The following is a 19949-nucleotide window of genomic DNA, read 5'->3' on the forward strand; positions in this document are numbered from 1 at the left end:
CCGCAATGCAACTGAAAATATTTATATTATATTTTTGTATTTGACACCGAAATTGAAGTACAAATACATAAATATGAAACACCTGGTGAAAGCGGGGAGCTCACCAACGCCGGAACAGTATAGAAATAAATAGAAAACCAATCGCTAATCCACTCCCCCAAAGGGACGCATATTATGGTGATGGACATTTAAACTTTTATTGACAATATTGGTAGCATCACGTGATAATGCCAATCAAATTATAATTGTACAGCCTTTTGTTAATAAGTGTTATTAACGCATTTCAAATGTGTGGACTTCAAAGACAATATTCAAGCACACATCAATATGTGTTGAATGTTAACAGCCATCAAAATATTAGCTTTAACACTTCTTATGATTTGTCACTATAAAAACTCATGAGCACAAGATCGAACGATAAAGGAATATACTTTTTTTATTTTCTATTTAATGAAACTATAGAAATGAACAAAGACTGATATATTCAGTGGAACAAATGTCAACGGAAGCAGAACTGTCAAAGTTATTGTACAATTATAAAGCCCTGATTCTGCTTGTCTGTTTTCCTTCTGGTTCACGAGGGCTAGGGTTCAAAGTCTTCTCTTGACACACGATATATGACATCCCCGAAACGGCCATAATGCGTAACAAAAAAAAATGTTTGTTTGAAATGTCCAGACCCACCCTTAATTTTACTCCTAACCCATATCACCAATGGCCATTTTCATCTGACCGTTACCATTTTCTCAACTTGGTTATATCTCCTTTCACTATGTTCTGGCTTGATCTAAAAGAACAAACCTTCTGATTGTATTTTGGATGGGGTATCTTATCTATGTTTGGACTTTCTCTTAATTTGTCGAATTCCCATGGGAGATCACCGCGTAGGGGATAAGTACTAGTGTTGTTAAGCCACACTCTGTACACACACACACACACACACACACACACACACACACACGCCCACACAAACATCATGCACACGCATTCACACACCCACAGAGTGATGTCTCTTTTTTCATGAAAATTATTTTTATATTTTTATAAAAGGTTATTCTTAATTGTTTGCTGTGACTTCTTATGTCATTTTTTTTAATTAATCATATAAGATATCAAGTACTCTCCATTTTTGTTTGTGAGTCTCATATTTGTCATGATTAAATGCTATTTGTTCTTCTATTTTTATTCTTAGCTTCAGGTACATCAAGTATGCATCAAACGACAATATTCTATTGTTATATTTTGCTGAGTGTATGATTATATTTATTTATATTTATTGTCGTTGATTCAAAACATTTACACAATTTGTTCCATAATTCTTGTACTTTACTATATTCCCAATATAAATGTTCAATTGACTCTACATTCGAGTAACATAATGTGCATAGACTGCAATCGACAAGTTTTAATTTATAGAGTAATTTGTTGGTGGGTATTATAAGAAATGTATAATGAAAACTACGCAATTGTATCTATTGTTGATTTGTATATATTACCGTTTATTTTGTTCCAATCTAATTGTTCATTTTCGATTTCCATGTGTTCGGTCCATTTCAATTCAGAGGTTGGACGGATAGATATTTTGGTCAGTATTGATTAAAGAAATTTGTTTGTTTGTACTAATTTTTTAACTTTTTCTTTAAGTATTATGTTTTATGTAAGGGTGATGCCGTCTTTGATTAATTGCATCTTTATATGTTGTGGCACTGAACGAATAAGAGTTTGATATTTTATGAAATCATTACCATTTATATCGTAAAGGTACCTCATTTGATTGAAGTCATAAAAAGTGTTTGTTATATAGTCAAATATATGTTCAAGATATTTAATGCCCTTTAGAAACCATTCGTTATAGAATATGGATTATGGTTTATAATGATTCTGTCATATCTGCGTTGCAAGAACTGGAATACCATATAAAAAGTTATAACTTTTTAGAAAACTCTCTACTTGTATGTGGTGACTTAAGTGCCAGTCCTCCTGTTTACACATTATGTCCGGACAATATTCCGGAGTTAAAAAGAGTTCAGCAATATAATTGACAGTGATATTGGTATTGAAAGGATATCATGTGACACCAAATCTAATAAATATGGGCGTGAGTTGTTAAGAGTTTTGTAAAGTGCTCTCATGTTTTATTGTGAATGGTCGCTTTGGTAGATTTGATGGAGGTGATGGCTTCACTTTTATTAATCAAAACGGATGAAGTGTCATAGATTTTTATATTGTGACAAAAACTTTGTTTGAAATAATAACATTGTTTGAGATCAAATCGTGCACTGAAAGAAGCCATGTTTCCTTATCTTTGACTTTGAAGATAGATCAAAGTGATATAACTTACAAATCTAGATGTTTTCAGATGTTGAAATACATACAAATTCAGTTATTCAGTAATTTGAATCTGTTATATGTAACAGTAGTTAAAGTTTTCAAAAGATTAGAAGGAAAGGTAAACCAATGAAATGCACTGTGTGGTTTGATAACGGATGTACACAGGCAAAACGCACTACTAGACAGCTTTTGAAAGGGTTAAGAAAACGCCGGTATGATGAAAATTTGAATGCTTATGTACAAAGTATATATAGATATTAAAATGTATGTAGACTTAAACGAATATTGTTCAACAGAAAATACTTAAATAAAGTCGAGTCCTCTGTAAGTAACTCCCGAATATTCTGGAGTAAAATTAAAAGAGTATTAAATAAACCTAAAACAGAAAATATGATAGCATTGGACAAATGGAATGATCACCTAACAGACAGTAATCAGTTTTCGAATACTGAAGGAAATAACCATGAATGTAAAAATATATATGTCACTGTTAATATAGATAAATTTCGATGATATTGAACAGTTAATTTTTAACTCTGAGATTACTGATGAAGAAATACTACATAGTGTAAAAACATTGAATATAAATAAAGCGTCTGGAGGAAGTCCAGCAGTTATTATATGGTGTGCATGTATTGTTACCGTTTAACTTTTTTAATCGATTGTTTTCTAGAGGTGAATTTCAAGATAACTGGGCAAAACCAGTCATTATACCACTGCACAAAAAAGGTAGTTATAGTAGTCCATGATAACTGCAGGGGTTTGGCATTACAGAATGTTTTAAGTAAAGTATATTTATCAACAATAACGAAGAGACTTACCTTTTATGTTGAGGCATACAACAAACTCTCAGAACCCAAATCAGGATTTAGGGCGGGATATACTACAGTTGATAATGCTTTAGTTTTATACTCCATTGTTATTAAATATTTATGTAAGAAAGCGAAACCTGTATATTAAGCTTTTTAGGCTTTCAAAAAGCATGTGATTCAGTTGATCGGTATTAAAACGAAAGTGGGTAAGGGACTACTAATACAAGTCAATACAAAGTATTTATTCATCAGTAAAAGCATGTGTATGTATCAACGAGGGTGTATCAGACATATTTAATTGCCAGTTAGTTTACGTCAGGGCTGAAGCATAAGCCCCGTTCTATTTGGAATGTTCAAAAAGGAATTGTATTCAATGTTATGTAAAAATAATATCAGAGGGATTTAAATATTTCCGGATATTGTTGAAATATGTTTGCTTTTGTTTGTTGATGATTTTGCTTTGATATCAGATACTGTTGTTGGCTTGCAAAAACAATTAAATGTTATATATCAGTTTTGTTTAAGGAGCAAACTACTTGTAGAAACCATCAAATCAAAAGTACTTGGTTTAAACGAGTTGGAATGGTGGCGAGAAGAAAAATTTGGTCATATAATGGTAGACGGGTAAAACTGTCAATGGTTTTACTTATGAGTGTCAATGTATAAAATGGTAGAGGCCATGACGGTGAATCAAAGAAGGTATTTATGTACATGTTTAGTTCTCTTCAACATTTATGCTTGCCATATAAAAAGTTTTAAAAAGTGTTTGATTCGAAAAGAAATCTAGAAATTGTATGGCATGATTCCGTAGCTTAATGATAGAGAAAAGTAGACATTATAACATCTCAAGAGAGTATTGTGTTTGTTTAGATTGTCATCATCATCATCATCATCATCATCATCATCATCATCATCATCATCATCATCATCATCATCATCATCATCATCATCATCATCATCATCACCTTAATCATCCTCAGCGTCGTCAGCGTCGTCATCGTCGTCATTATCAATGCAGTCTTCGTTCAATAACACTTTAAAGGATACGTCTTACTGATTAATTATACGCTAATATAATATACTAACATTTAAGAAACAAATTACTTGCAATATTTAATTTCTCATATTTACATATCAACGTCCATTCTTTAAATGAACGATCTTTCGGCTATTGCTAACACAACATTTTCGGATATGTCCTTCGTACACCATGCATACTTTAGCAAACAAAATTGCGTTTATATCGCCGTCTATGATATAAATTTTGCGCTTTCTTCATTTATTCATCGGTATCAACATCTATATCTACATATACCTTCGATAAGACGCATGTACATTATTTCGGTGTTTACTTTGATAATCATATGAGCGCAGGTACATTATATAAGCTAGTGTTAATACTATCCGTATCTGAAACCAAGGGTATGAAATTCTGATAACAGCCAAATAAGTGTCACTGTACCAGTGTTATCTATCAAAATTTTCAAATTGAATTCATTTGCAAATAAACCATGGCTTTGCTTCAACCAGTTTGTGATATTTGCTTAGAGAAAAGTGCTATTGGATTTTGCGAGACATGCAATGGACACATTTGTAATGCATGTTATTATCACCATAGGATAAGTAAAATCTTCGAAAAACATATGATAAAATTGTACGATGCAAAAAAAACGGAACAAAAAACGTTTCGACCCACCATGATATTACAGAGCAAATGTGTAAACAGCATCCAAAAGAGAAAACTACATTCCTTTGCGAAATTCATGATGCTATGATTTGTGGCCGTTGCCTTCATTCAGGACATCTTTCATGTGCATCGAAGGTCTTTGATATGCTTGAAAAAGTCGAGAACATGGATTATGATGGAGTCAGCAACATGAAAGCAGCTTTGAACGAAACAAAGGCTGAAATTCAGCTTTTAAAAGATGAAGCTCAGACTAACAAGCAGACCAGCAAGGACACTGCTGATAAATGCATCCAAAAAATTGGAGCATTAGAACAAAACATTACACAGCATGTAAAAAAACTTGCAGACGGCATCCGGGATAAAATCAATACGATAGACTGCGAAAATGTTAACACGCATTCCCGTATCACATCGGCTTGTAATGATACAACTACGTGGTGTGACAACGAAGAAAAAATGATTGATGAGTATGTTAAGAATAACATGGCTGGATACTTGTACCTAATGAATAGAAGTTTTGAAAAGGATATTTCGAATGTTAACTCCCAACTCCAAGAGAGCAAGAAAACACTTACGTTTAAAGCGTTTGACGTTCAAGAAAATGAATGTATTATGAAATGCGTGCTTGATGACTTGGCGGAAGTTTGTCAGATAAAACAAATATTTATTGGAAGCACCGGGGTACTTGCCCCCAGTTTTTATGTACCACCTGCAGTTATACAAAAGGTTTGTGTCGTTTCTTAACATTATAAATGCAATTCTGTTTCTAACTAACTCAGTTAAGCCTTTTTGAAGCACTTGTGAACTATAATTTGGTGCTATTTCGGACTTACACTGAAGCAAAAAATCTTTAATATGTTATGCAACTTTATGTATGACTCCAGAAACTGCTGGAGGATGCAATTTTGATTCAGGTAATTCAAGTTTTAGATAAATGAGAAACGCTTTGCACATAACTGAGCGACATCCTGGTATAGTGTATTGTGTTGTTATTGCAGTTATAACACAAAACACTCATCAGGGATTAATAAATTAATGTAAAAACCATTGCTGATTTATACTGATCTTAAAAGCATTTTTTACACATTTTACATCATTGGTGGTTATTGGTGAACGATATTCTTGAATTTGAAAAATGTGTTATGAAAGAAGATATTAACCATCAATGTTCTTGTTAAGGAATTATTATTTTCATTCTTTAGCATTAACTCAAATTCAAAATGTAAGTGTTTTTAACAGGGAAAGATCTCAGTATACATCACCAAGTGCTCACCACCAGAAGCTATATTTTTTTAAATGTTTGAAGTTTTCGATGTGTAATATATTGCAATCTGACACTGAAACCAATATATTTGTATTTTATTTTATGCCTTAAAATAAAATAAAAAGGCATTTAGTTGCAGTTTTTTATAAAAAGTGCACTAAAGTGTAAGCGAACATAACGTCATTTCAAATTGACGTTTATTTGTAATCTTTATGAAAAGTGCAACAAAGTGTATGCGAACGTAACTTCATTTCAAATCGATGTTTGCCATTTATGACACAGTTGAATATTTTTGTTTTTATTTCACATAACGACTCTCTATAATACACGGGAATAATGAGAATGATTGCCACTTATACAGATAACTTATGTAACAAAACTCTTAAATGTTTTCAGACCAGGAAGGAACTGCTTGTTTTGCTGCAGCAAAACCAACACCAGGTGAGCAATTTTACATTTTCATAAATTTTGTTTACACTTAAGATGCATAACTTGAAGAAAATGCCTAAAATCGTGTTATGTGTTGCTATTGAATGCTTTACAATCTCTCTCCCTTATGATCTCAATATATGATAACACATGATAAGTGATTTATTTCAAAACTCACCGTATGTACATATCATTTAATAACTTATACTTGACGATTTTAAACAAGATTGATACGAAGCCAGATGTGTTTAAGATGAGTTTTAAATTTATAGAGATGAATAAACAAGACATTTGACCCCGTGTTACACAATGTTTAGGAGAAATGCAACCATTACGTCTTGTATAATACAGTGGATAATGGTTTGGTGCATAGTAAGATCGTAATAAATTTAACCGAGTAAGCACCAAAATACACATTGTAAAATATTTACTGTTAGTGTTCACGTGGTAAAATATATTTGCTTCCTCAAACTGAGATAAATAAAAAAAAATAAAAAAAATATTTGCCTAAATTGGTGCATTAAGTCATTGCAGTATACCATCTTTAAACACGTGCCGATTTATGTGCGCATGTAACGTCATTTGGAAAATGACGTCATTGAAATATTGAAGAACATTCAATCATGTTTATCTTTGTGTGGTAAAACGTTGATGATGAGTTAAAGTTGCATTTTCACAGATAACGTTTTTACAACTTTAAAAAAAAAATATCTTGGAATGAGCACATTTTTGCGTTATTATCTGCAAACCAATGATACAAGACTGCTAACAAAAAAATCATATCGCAGGTATTAATATTTCCGTTCGAAAATTAATGTTTTATGGCTTAAAGCGTTACTAACGGTTTAAGAAAAAATGTATTAAACATCAATTTTTGAACTTAAATAAAAAAGCTGCGATCTACTTTTTGTCAGTAGTCTTATATGACTGATGTTCATGCATTTTCGCATAAATTGGCTCCTTACAAGACAAAAGGTAACAAAGTTGTCAATACTGCCTATCTGTGAGAGAGCAGCTTTAAAATGTACGTAAATAACTTTAAAAAAACGTTAGAAATGACTGTTTTGTTGGTGTTATTATATTTCAATCTAATAAGGCACATAATTATTTCTTTATTTTTTTGTAATTACCGATGCATGTTGAGACTTGTTTGAATGCTCTGTACGATGATGTTCCAGTGTGCTCTGGTTTGGGTATAAGTGCGTTAGTGTCTTTCTCTATGTGTCGATTGAACGTCTCTCAACATTACATTTACATTTGTACAATTGGATCGTTCAAGTAATTGTCATTGTGTGAAAAAAATGAGAGTTTGTTAAAGATTGACAAATGTCTTTAAAGATAAAGCAAAGTATATAAAATATATACGAACGTATTAACATGCTATGATTGCTTTCCAGACCCAAGTCGCGGCATATGTAAGTTCACTTTATTCAATTTTGTAATAAACATGTACACATACATTACATGAATTAACAACGAATTATATTTAGCATTAAAATAGTTTGTGTTTATGCTTAAATTAGTTGCACATGATTGTTATTGTTAAAGTATATTTAATTATCGGATACACATGTTTGTATTTTAAAACCTTCATCAATAATCGCTATAACAAGTATGCATATATCTGTCATTGAGGGAAAATGGTGTCTAGAACCGTATAGGGCTCAGACAATGGTGTGTATTATGAATTTGTTTTTACATTTCATAGAAAATGTAACAGACTTACTTTATCGGTGTATATACCTGTTTGTTAAATACCTTGTATTGATGCACTTTTAACCTTTATAAGTACAAAGTGAACACTATTCAACCTAAATTTGAACATCAGCCAAAAAGATGAGACATACAGGCTTAAACTTGAACACTTGTCAGTAGTGCATGATATGCAAATCTTAGCAAAATTAAATATCCAGCCGAATGGTCAGTATTCATAAAAGTGAATACTTTGGGGTATCAATTTAAAAATGAAATACAAGATTAAAGCAGATCGTAGGCCGACTAAACAAAAAACAATAGTGAAACTGATAATATGACTGAAGTGTGCTGCCATCCATAATTCCATAGGGTTGCAGACCATGCTCTGGTGCAGAGTGACAATGATTTGTATTAAACACGGATGCATGTTTAAATAAGTCTAGGGCTATGTGCATAATAATATGGACTAGTTTGAATCTTTATTAATTCATGATCCAGTGTACTTGCATTTCATTGGCCATTTCAAAGCGGAAATCTCATAATTTATTAAGAAAGCAAAGTGGATGCAGGTACGCTCTGTTTCCGGTATAACTGCGTTAGTGTATTTTGCTCTGTGTCGACTGGACCTCCCAACATTACATTTACAATTGGATCATTGTGTTAAAAATTGCAGAGTTTGTTGAAGTTTGACAAATGCCTGTATGCTCAGAACAAAGAAGATTTATAAAATATGTATAAATATATTTATATGCTATGATTGCTTTCCAGCCTCAGTATGGGGGAGTACCCTTAACTATGTAAGTTAACTTTACTCAATTACGTAGTAAACATGTACGTATACATTACATGAATTGACAACGAAATATATTTAGCAGTATAATAGTTTATGTGTATGCTTTAATTGGTGGCACAATATTGTTATTATTGAAGCTTATTTGATAATCCGATACCTTTGTTTGTTTTTAAAAGCTTGATTATTAATCGTTATAACAAGTATGCATATGTCTATCATTGAGGGTAAAAGGTGTCTAGAACCGTATAGGGCTGAGGCAATGGTGTGTCTTTTGTACTTGTTTTTACATTGCATATAAAATGTAATAGACTTACTTTATCGGTGTATATACCTTTTGTTAAATACCTTGTCTTGATGCACTGTTAACCTTTATAAGTAAAAAGTGAACACTATTCAACCTAAATTTGAACATCAGCCGAAGAGATGAGACACACAGGCTTAAACTTGAACACTTGTCAGTAGTACATGATTTGCAAATCTTAGCAAAATTAAATATCCAGCAGAATGGTCAGGATTCATAAACGTGAATACTTTGTGATAACAATTCAGTAAAGAACTACGATAATAAGGCAGATCGCATGCCGTCTGTGCAAACTCAATAGTGAAACTGACAATATGACTGAATTGTACTGCCATCCATAATTCCATTCGGTTGCAGACCGTGCTCTGGTGCAGAGTGACAATGTGTTGTCTTATACACGGATGCATGTTTAGATAAGTCTAGGGCTATGTGCATAATAATATGGACTAGTTTGAATCTTTGTTAATTCATGATTCAGTGTACTTGCATTTCATTGGCCATTCCAAAGCGGAAATCTCGTAATTTATTAAGAAAGCAAAGTGGATGCAGGTACGCTCTGTTTCCGGTATAACTGCGTTAGTGTGTTTTGCTCTGTGTCGACTGGACCTCCCAACATTACATTTACATTTGTACAATTGGATCATTGTGTGAAAAATTGCAGAGTTTGTTGAAGTTTGACAAATGCCTGTATTCTCAGAACAAAGTATATTTATAAAATATGTATAAATATATTTATATGCTTTGATTGCTTTCCAGGTTCAGTACGGGTTAGATTTAAGTTAACTTTACTCAATTACGTAGTAAACATGTACGTATACATTACACGAATTGACAACGGAATATATTTAGCAGTATAATAGTTTATGTGTATGCTTTAATTGGTGGCACTTTATTGTTATTATTGAAGCTTATTTGATAATCCGATACCTTTGTTTGTTTTTAAAAGCTTGATTATTAATCGTTATAACAAGTATGCATATGTCTATCATTGAGGGTAAAAGGTGTCTAGAACCGTATAGGGCTGAGGCAATGGTGTGTCTTTTGTACTTGTTTTTACATTGCATATAAAATGTAATAGACTTACTTTATCGGTGTATATACCTTTTGTTAAATACCTTGTCTTGATGCACTGTTAACCTTTATAAGTAAAAAGTGAACACTATTCAACCTAAATTTGAACATCAGCCGAAGAGATGAGACACACAGGCTTAAACTTGAACACTTGTCAGTAGTACATGATTTGCAAATCTTAGCAAAATTAAATATCCAGCAGAATGGTCAGGATTCATAAACGTGAATACTTTGTGATAACAATTCAGTAAAGAACTACGATAATAAGGCAGATCGCATGCCGTCTGTGCAAACTCAATAGTGAAACTGACAATATGACTGAATTGTACTGCCATCCATAATTCCATTCGGTTGCAGACCGTGCTCTGGTGCAGAGTGACAATGTGTTGTCTTATACACGGATGCATGTTTAGATAAGTCTAGGGCTATGTGCATAATAATATGGACTAGTTTGAATCTTTGTTAATTCATGATTCAGTGTACTTGCATTTCATTGGCCATTCCAAAGCGGAAATCTCGTAATTTATTAAGAAAGCAAAGTGGATGCAGGTACGCTCTGTTTCCGGTATAACTGCGTTAGTGTGTTTTGCTCTGTGTCGACTGGACCTCCCAACATTACATTTACATTTGTACAATTGGATCATTGTGTGAAAAATTGCAGAGTTTGTTGAAGTTTGACAAATGCCTGTATTCTCAGAACAAAGTATATTTATAAAATATGTATAAATATATTTATATGCTTTGATTGCTTTCCAGGTTCAGTACGGGTTAGATTTAAGTTAACTTTACTCAATTACGTAGTAAACATGTACGTATACATTACACGAATTGACAACGGAATATATTTAGCAGTATAATAGTTTATGTGTATGCTTTAATTGGTGGCACTTTATTGTTATTATTGAAGCTTATTTGATAATCCGATACCTTTGTTTGTTTTTAAAAGCTTGATTAATAATCGCTATAACAAGTATGCATATATCTATCATTGAGGGAAAATGGTGTCTAGAACCGTATAGGGCTGAGGCAATGGTGTGTCTTTTGTATTTGTTTTTACATTTCATATTAAATGTAATAGACTTACTTTATCGGTTTATATACCTTTTTGCTAAATACATTGTCTTGATGCACTGTAAACCTTTATAAGTAAAATGTGAACACTATTCAACCTAAATTTGAACATCAGCCAAAAAGATGAGACATACAGACTTAAACTTGAACTCTTGTCAGTAGTGCATGATTTGCAAATCTTAGCAAAATTAAATATCCAGCAGAATGGTCAGTATTCATAAACATGAATACTCTGTGATAACAATTCAATAAAGAACTAGAATAATAAGGCAGATCGCATGCCGGCTGTGCAAACCCAATAGTGAAACTGACAATATGACTGAATTGTACTCCCATCCATAATTCCATTCGGTTGCAGACCGTGCTCTGGTGCAGAGTGACAATGTTTTGTCTTATACACGGATGCATGTTGAGATAAGTGTAGGTTTATGTGCATGATATAATGAACTAGGTTGAATGTTGTAAATTTACGTTCCAATGTACTCACATTTCATTGACCGTTCCAAGGCAGAGATCTCATGATTTATTAAGAAAGCAAAGTTGATGCAGGTGCGCTGTTACCGGTTATTTATGAAAAAGAAAGAGACAAATTTATAAAAAATCAAAATTTATACTTCATCGACTTCATCGTACGTAACTTGCTAGTAAATAAAAATACCGCTTCATTTTTGCAGTCGGTGCAGCCTGATTTTGGATAGCTTATCGAAAGTGTTCAATTAACTTTAAATAACTGGATATTTTGCCGGGCTTGCCAAAAAAACTCGGAAAGAAATTGTGTTTTGTTTGCCAGATTAATAATATCTGTCATGTGTTCCCGTTCTGGATAGAAAAATCCGACCCGAGGGCACCTGCGTTGCCAGGTAACGAGGCTTGCCGAGTTACCGGCTACGCAGCGTGTGCCCGAGGGTCGGATTTTTTTATCTGGAACGGACACACATGATAGATATTTTTTAACATACCTTAAATTACATTTTTTGTGAGGAAAATACATAAAAAAGCGCGTTTTTGTACATTTCACCAAAAAGCGCGTGCGGTGATGTTTACTGACGTCCTGACGCGCAGTAATTTGTATTCACTGCATACGTCAATAAGTTCCTTCGCTATCACGTCTTTTAAGGGTTATTTTGTTTTGTTTTTAAGGAATATTTTTGTAAAATTAATTTTAATGGAACTCATCTATTGAAATCTCATAACTATTGTTACATTAAGTGTTTAATTAAAGATATTGAAAGTATTACGTCACAGCGCGTGACTCATCTGGCATGGGGGGATGATGGAGTTTTCCAGCACGGCTGAATTCACCGGAAATGCCGGTGTGCTAGAAAAATTCGTACAAGAACGTCAAATTTGTATTTAAAGTTATTGGAACCTAGTGTAATGTGTGGATATGCATATGAAGCCACCATACTGGAGAAGGCTATAATAATATCGTTAATCTAGTATACGAGTAGTGTTGAACCCAGTCATGAGATCTACGAGCTTGCGAGTAATGACTATGGGATATTAAGTATACATTATGAAAATCGCTAACATACAGATTGCAATATTAAGTTCAGGAAAATTGCAAAAAGAGATGCAAATGAAATTCCATAAGGTTGGAGACCGTGAACAGATGCAGAGTGACCATGATTTGTCTGAAACAAGGGAACAAAAATAGAACCAGAAAACATTAATATGTTTGTTTTTATGCAGGAATTGGACCAATAAAGAGGAAAACACCTATACATCGATATGAATTCAACTAGCCATTGACCACTCCTACTTAAGAACCAAACGACGGATCGCGGATCAGTAGCAGGAAGCTATTACTATAAACTTGTTGAAAGTCATAAAATATGTTTGTTTACCAATGCTTATGTGTATTACTCTTCACGACGCTGTCATCAAAACGGAACTGCCGACCTGAAGGAAAGCCGAGGAAAGTGAAAAAGGACTGCCAGTAGATTACATTTTATCATCAGGTCTAAGCCCTACTTGCCAGTTAGTAAAAATGCTTTAAGATATATAAGGATTTAGGGACGATGAGGAACTGAGGAAATATAATGTCATGTCTATGTAATTTAGGTAATATAAAGTAAACCATACAGAATAATCGACCAATAATCTGATAACTATTAAGCATGCAAACATATGCAATCGATAATAGTGAAAAATCTAGAATTTACACCTACAGACAAGGTGCAAATGAAAGTAGACACGGGATACCCCCACGGTCAAAATCGCGCCGTTTAAACACCGCAGCTTCATTGAAAAAGCTTTACAAGAAAAGCATTTAAACAATCTGAGATCCCTTATATCGATGATAAGTTAAGCAAAAATTCTAGAAGATGCCGAAACACAGAGAAAAAGTATTAAAAAGATTTTGAGATATTTTTAAGGGGCTTTACTCAGTATATAGAATTAGCGAAAAAAATATTGTCGAAAGCTGACATAAACTTGGTATCGATGTGCACAATGCATTGAAACTTCCTAACTGAAGTACCACATAGTTTTAAATTAATTTGTTTTCGCAGTTTTGTCGTATTTTTTCCATTAAAAAAAAGTTACTAGTATGTCTACCTAGTAGAATCCATTCCTAATGCGTGATTGGCTAGTCGATGCTATCACGTGATATAACCAAGTAAGGTATATAGCTTAAATATTCCAAAACCTTAAACATTCTTAAATTATGTTCATATATATATATTCACTGATTATACCTCCAACGAAATGATATACTAATGATTGTATTATTATAATTAATGATTATTAATTGTGACATATTTAGACAGTGAACTGTACTTATAAATATAAAAGTAATTTCACTGATTATATCTTCACCTTTATGATATATTAATGATACTATTATTATATTAATGATTATTGATTGTGGAGTATGTGCTTTTTGTTTATTTAAACAGAGAAGTGTATTTATATAAGAAGATCACTGATTATACCTTTAACATGATGCTATAATAATGATACTATTATTATATTAATGATTATTGATTGTGGAGTATGTGCTTATTGTTTATTTAAACAGAGAAGTGTACTTATATAAAAAGATCACTGATTATACCTTTAAAATTATGATATAATAAAAGTAATATTTTCATTAAATTAATGATTATTGATTGTGAAATATGTGCTTATTATTTATCTAAACGGAGAAATGTAATTATATAAGAAAATCCCTGATTGTACCTTTAACATGATGCTATAATAATGATACTATTATTAAATTAATGATTATTGATTGTGAAATGTTAGCTTGTTGTTTATTGAGACAGAGAAGTGTTCTTATATATAAACATATTCATTGATTATACCTTCAACATGGCGATATATTAATGATATAGTATTATTATATTTATGATTACTGATTGTGAAATAAGTGTTTTTTGTTTATTTACTGATCATATGAGATGAGATATCATTATTATATTAATGGTTATTGATTTGACATATGTGCATATTTTGTTTATTTAGACAGAGAACTGTAACCATATATATAATCACTGATTATACATTCAACATGATGATATATTAAGGATTATATTATTACTTTAATGATTAATGATTGTGACATATGTCTTATTGTTTATTTAGAAGAAGAAGTGTATTTAATAACAGAAACATTATAATTTGTTTGGGGAACCTTGTTCCATATTTGGATATGCATATAAAACATCTATATGAAACTAATTTTGATAAAATCATTAATCTAGTATATGAAGTTTTCTTCTCACGAACACAGTAACGAAAGCTATGACACAACGAGTAATAACAATGGGATACACCAATGTATACGTTATGCAGATTGTGATAATTACAAGATTACAATTCATGGGTTACAACATTGTCTCCGGTTTAATAAAATATTCAGGTAGTTTGTAGTAGTACACATGTGTAATACAAAACAAGCTTTGATAAATTATCAATATCAGCAGGGAGCAAAAGCCGTGACACCTTGGTGTGGAGCGGGTGCGTAGATAATTTGTGATTACTCGCTGGGAATCAACCCCGTGACACTTTGGTGTGGAGCGAGTGCATAGATAGTTTATGATTACTCGCTGGGAATCAAACCCGTGGCACCATGGTGTTGAGCGTGTGTGTAGATAGTTTATGATTACCCGCTGGGAATCAAACCCGTGACACCTTCGTGTGGAGCGAGTGCGTAGATAGTTTGTGATTACTCGCTGGGAATCAAACCCGTGACACCTTCGTGTGGAGCGAGTGCGTAGATAGTTTGTGATTACTTTCTGGGAATCAAATCCGGGATGTCTTAGTTAGATATGTTGACAAATTTGCTGGGAATCGATCTTGGACCCCCATGGTCAGAAGCGAGTGCATAGGAAGGTTGAAAATAACAAATCAATGAAGCTGTCTTCGAAAGTAGAAAAGCATACAAATCTGACGAGCTAAAAAAAATCATTTCAGCGCCATGTCATTGGGAGTGGTAATTTCAACAACTATCATGTATACGAGACTGACCGGAAAACACTCCCCTGCCGGCCGAATTGAACCATTTTCAAACTGGATTCACTCATAAAACATATATGACACTTTCCATAGTTATTACTCAGTCGATGTTCAAATCGCAATGACTACCAGTTCGGTGAAACTTAAATATGGCTTACGTGACAAAGGCAGTTATTTGCGAAATATTTAACTTTCTGTTGTGTTCATGCATTTATTCTTAAAAATGTTTTCGATAATCCCATGGACAGCGACAAATACAAACGGTCAATATGTGTTATGAATTCATGAAGCAATGATCAGACAAATCCTGAATGTATTCTTGGTATTCGCACTTATTTGTGGGCCAATGACAATTAAGGCTTTATTCCTATTACTGTAAGTCCATATTATATAAAGCGGAGTTGACGGTTAGTTTTTATAGAGCAAATTTGATTTACTTCGTAAATGCGTCTATTTTTTTGATCGCCCTGCTCTATGCGCATGCGCAAAGTAATTTCTATCCGTGACAAGCACAGTAGCAAAAAGTTTAAACATAAACTCGGTTTAATGACACTAGGTAAACGCCAAAGACGTAGAACACAAGAACAAAAAATCACAAACAAGAAACATTAAAGAACAGCACAAAACTCCACAAACAACACAACGCATACATACTATTTATAAAAAAACTAGGTATGCTTATCGAGCATTGTTAGGTACCGCCTTGGAACGGTCAGTAAAATGTAAATTTACTGGGGGTTTAAACCAGTTGACGTGCACAAACCTCACTCTTATCCCAACAATCATAAATATTTACATCCGTACTTGATTTTCTGAACGATAAAAATTGAGTTCATTTTGAATGAACCGGTCGACCTTTCGTGACCTTTGTAGGCGGAGTTCGGCAATAAAGCTCTGATTGGGCGCTGGTGAATCACCGCGCGTAGTGATCTTAATACGATCTACTGTATGGCTCACTAAAGCAGGACACATGTTATGTTGAATGCTTGTTTAGCTGTTACTTTTGATGTTTTACAACGAATTTAAATGAAAGACATTAATTTTACGAAATTCAATTTGAACAATGTTTGATTTTGCTTGTGATAACAAAGAAAATGCATTTAACAAATAAAAAAATCAAATAAAAATTGATTTTGGCATTTTTTTACTACAGTTTGTATGCAGCAACTGTCAAAACAAACATGGCTGATGATTCTGAGTTCGGCGATTTCTTTCTAGGACAAATGTATGGTCCATTATCGGATTCAGACAATGAATACCTTTCAAAGATAGAATTATGCAATATCTTTGTCCAGTCATTTGAAAAAGTCAGTAATAATATACTTTCAAGTGAGACAACACCAGTGGCACTGGCAATGGAAGGGACATCAGAACCGAAACCAAAACGGTTTATGGCAGTAACAGATGATGAAATTAACAACATTTAGGGAAAACATCAATTAACCTCCACAAAGAAAAGCACCCAATGGGGCAGGATATGAAATATATTATTAAATCCCTTTTTAAAATAATGAAGTAAAAGGTAACAATTTTCTAAAATAAAAGTCCTTTCCAATTTCTCTTACTTTACATTAATCAATTAAGAATTGATTCTTATTTTTCATGCGTTCATGCAGTATGAACGCTCAGCTGCGAATTTGCAAATCGCAGCCGAGCGTTCATACTGCTTGAACGCACGAAAAAAACAACTCAATACTTATATTAACATTTTCGCGCTTTATTCCTTTATTTTTATAACCTAAAAGTGTTCGAGAAAAAGTGTTTACTCTTATTCATGAAGCACACTAGTGTTTCTTGGGAAATTTTTAAAGCCTTCACCATGCAATAATGTTGCATGAAAACACAAAAATTATCAATCGCATCCAATAAAATAAGGTATCAAATGATACAAAAAATAGCTTTGAATAAAGAGCTTCTTTTACAAAGCTAAATCACTTACCAGAAAATAGTACCCACTCCCAAGTCAATATTATAATCCAAACGAGGTGTTTCTATGCACCAATATATAAATCAAAATTTCTACTCAATAAAAAAGAGTAGACAAAATAAACCATATATACTAGTAAATGAATATTCAATTATTGTAACACCATATTTCAAAACTATAACAACACAGTAGATAGTCTATTTATTACTATAATGCTAAATTCTCTACCAATTATCAAAAAAAAATATACAGCACCTTTTGAAAAAAAAACCTTGTTTAAATTTAAGCCAGAGAAAAATGTACCTTATCATCCGTAGTTTAAAAAAAACACACAGGGCGGTAGGTGTTTTTTTCATTTTTAAAGAAAAATTGCCGGGTCATTTTCAAGTTTTGGTGATAGGTTTTGAACATGTTTAATATGTTTTATAGGGATACACAAAAAGAAATATCCACCATTAAATAACATCTTTTCTTTTCAGAATGGCACAAGGAAGTTTTAAAACACGAATTATATTTTGACACAGTCACTAAGGACAATCTCGCCGAAAAAATAAGGTTTTACTGCGAAGGTACTCCGAAGCAAAACAGTCACCGTGAAAATGTTCTACCAGCCCATCAAGCCAATGAGTACCATCGCAACACAATGACCAACATTTGAAGTGCGAGTAGATTTCTTAAGGATATTGACAGGAATATTGATAGTGTGCGTGACACAGAGTTCACAAAATCTAATCGCACCTTTGATGAACATCTAAAAAGTAGGATGGAATCCGGAATATCTCGTCCAACCCAGAATAAGGAAATCGTCTCATGTGATGATCTGAAGAAAATTTCTGATTACTTGAAAGGCTATGAAAACTCTTCAATCATTCTGAGAGAGGCCGCATGGTTCCTTATACTATAAGTTATAGCTATCAATTTTGTCACAAGAGGCACGGAGTTCCATTACCAGCTTCGGAAGAACAGCATTGAGTTCGTGAGGATGCCGATTGGGAATTCTTGATCCTGAACCAAGAAACCAAATAAAAGAACAAAGTGGCACAAACAAAAATAGCCCCCTCTCTGAAAAGAGAATGTATGCAACAGGAGAGGCTCAATGTCCTTTGAAAGTTCTCAGGTTGTTTATCAGAAAACGAAATATCAATGCCAAGATGCTCTTTAACCAAATGGGCAATCATGCACTTGCAAATCCATCTCAATTTAATATTTGGTACACTGAGAAGCCCATGGCAAAAAGGACATGACAACGTAAGCGCCACAGCCATTCAAGCCATGAATGATGCGGGGGTACGAAGCTTGGCACATAATGTTCATGAGTGGCCACAGGAATGAAGCTTCAATAAGGTCGTTCAACAGCGGTTGTAGCACATCCAAGAAAAAAAGCAATAAGCAACACTCTGGCAGCACTCACCGAGGGAGCATCTAAGTCCAATCTTCCAGGACAATTGACAGCTCTGCAGCCTTTTAAGCAATCTCACATGAGTCTTGTTGATGATTAGATGCCTCCTTCCTCACAGATGATTCGACAATGCAATGAACAAAATATAAGTCATGCCGATTTTTTAGAGCTGCCACAACTGCACCATCAATATTAAATCACAGAAGTACATTTACAATATCTGATCTACAATGTACATTTACACATGTTCGTGTTTGTTTCAAGGCAGTTTTCTGCTTTATTAGTTGCAAAAGTTGAAACAAATACGTTCATGACAGTTTGCTATCGTTTCATCTTATACTTAAATGAACATAAATAATTTACTGTAGTGCTATTGAAGTGTGATTGAGGCTGCACTCTCACATATTGACCATTTTGACAAATTCTGTCTTAAAAACAACAATTTTGGCATATATATCTGAAAATATCTGTGAGAGTTCAGCTTTAAAACAATTTAAGTAAACACTAAACAATATATATTACTGTGTGCATTACATTGATAATTTGTTGTCAGACGCAAAGCTATGGCCATCAATGCTTAATTATCTCAACAGAGCTTAAATGTTACATGTTATTGATCACAAATGATCGTTTTGATTTAAATTAAAATATTGAAATAAAATGTAACCATTTTTTTCAAGTTTAGATGCGAAATAAATATGATATCTT

General features: G+C 33.1%; 1 long non-coding RNA gene across 1 annotated transcript; it reads left to right on the top strand.

Annotated features, from left to right (window-relative positions):
- The first annotated feature begins 5368 nt into the window (after positions 1-5368).
- Positions 5369-7934, top strand: LOC128240283 (uncharacterized). The gene is made up of 3 exons (XR_008262109.1): positions 5369-5556; positions 6491-6535; positions 7921-7934. It is a non-coding gene; the product is annotated as an uncharacterized LOC128240283 (long non-coding RNA).
- The last annotated feature ends 12015 nt before the right edge of the window (positions 7935-19949 follow it).

Source organism: Mya arenaria, chromosome 7 (assembly GCF_026914265.1).
Source record: "Mya arenaria isolate MELC-2E11 chromosome 7, ASM2691426v1".
NCBI lineage: Eukaryota > Metazoa > Mollusca > Bivalvia > Myida > Myidae > Mya > Mya arenaria.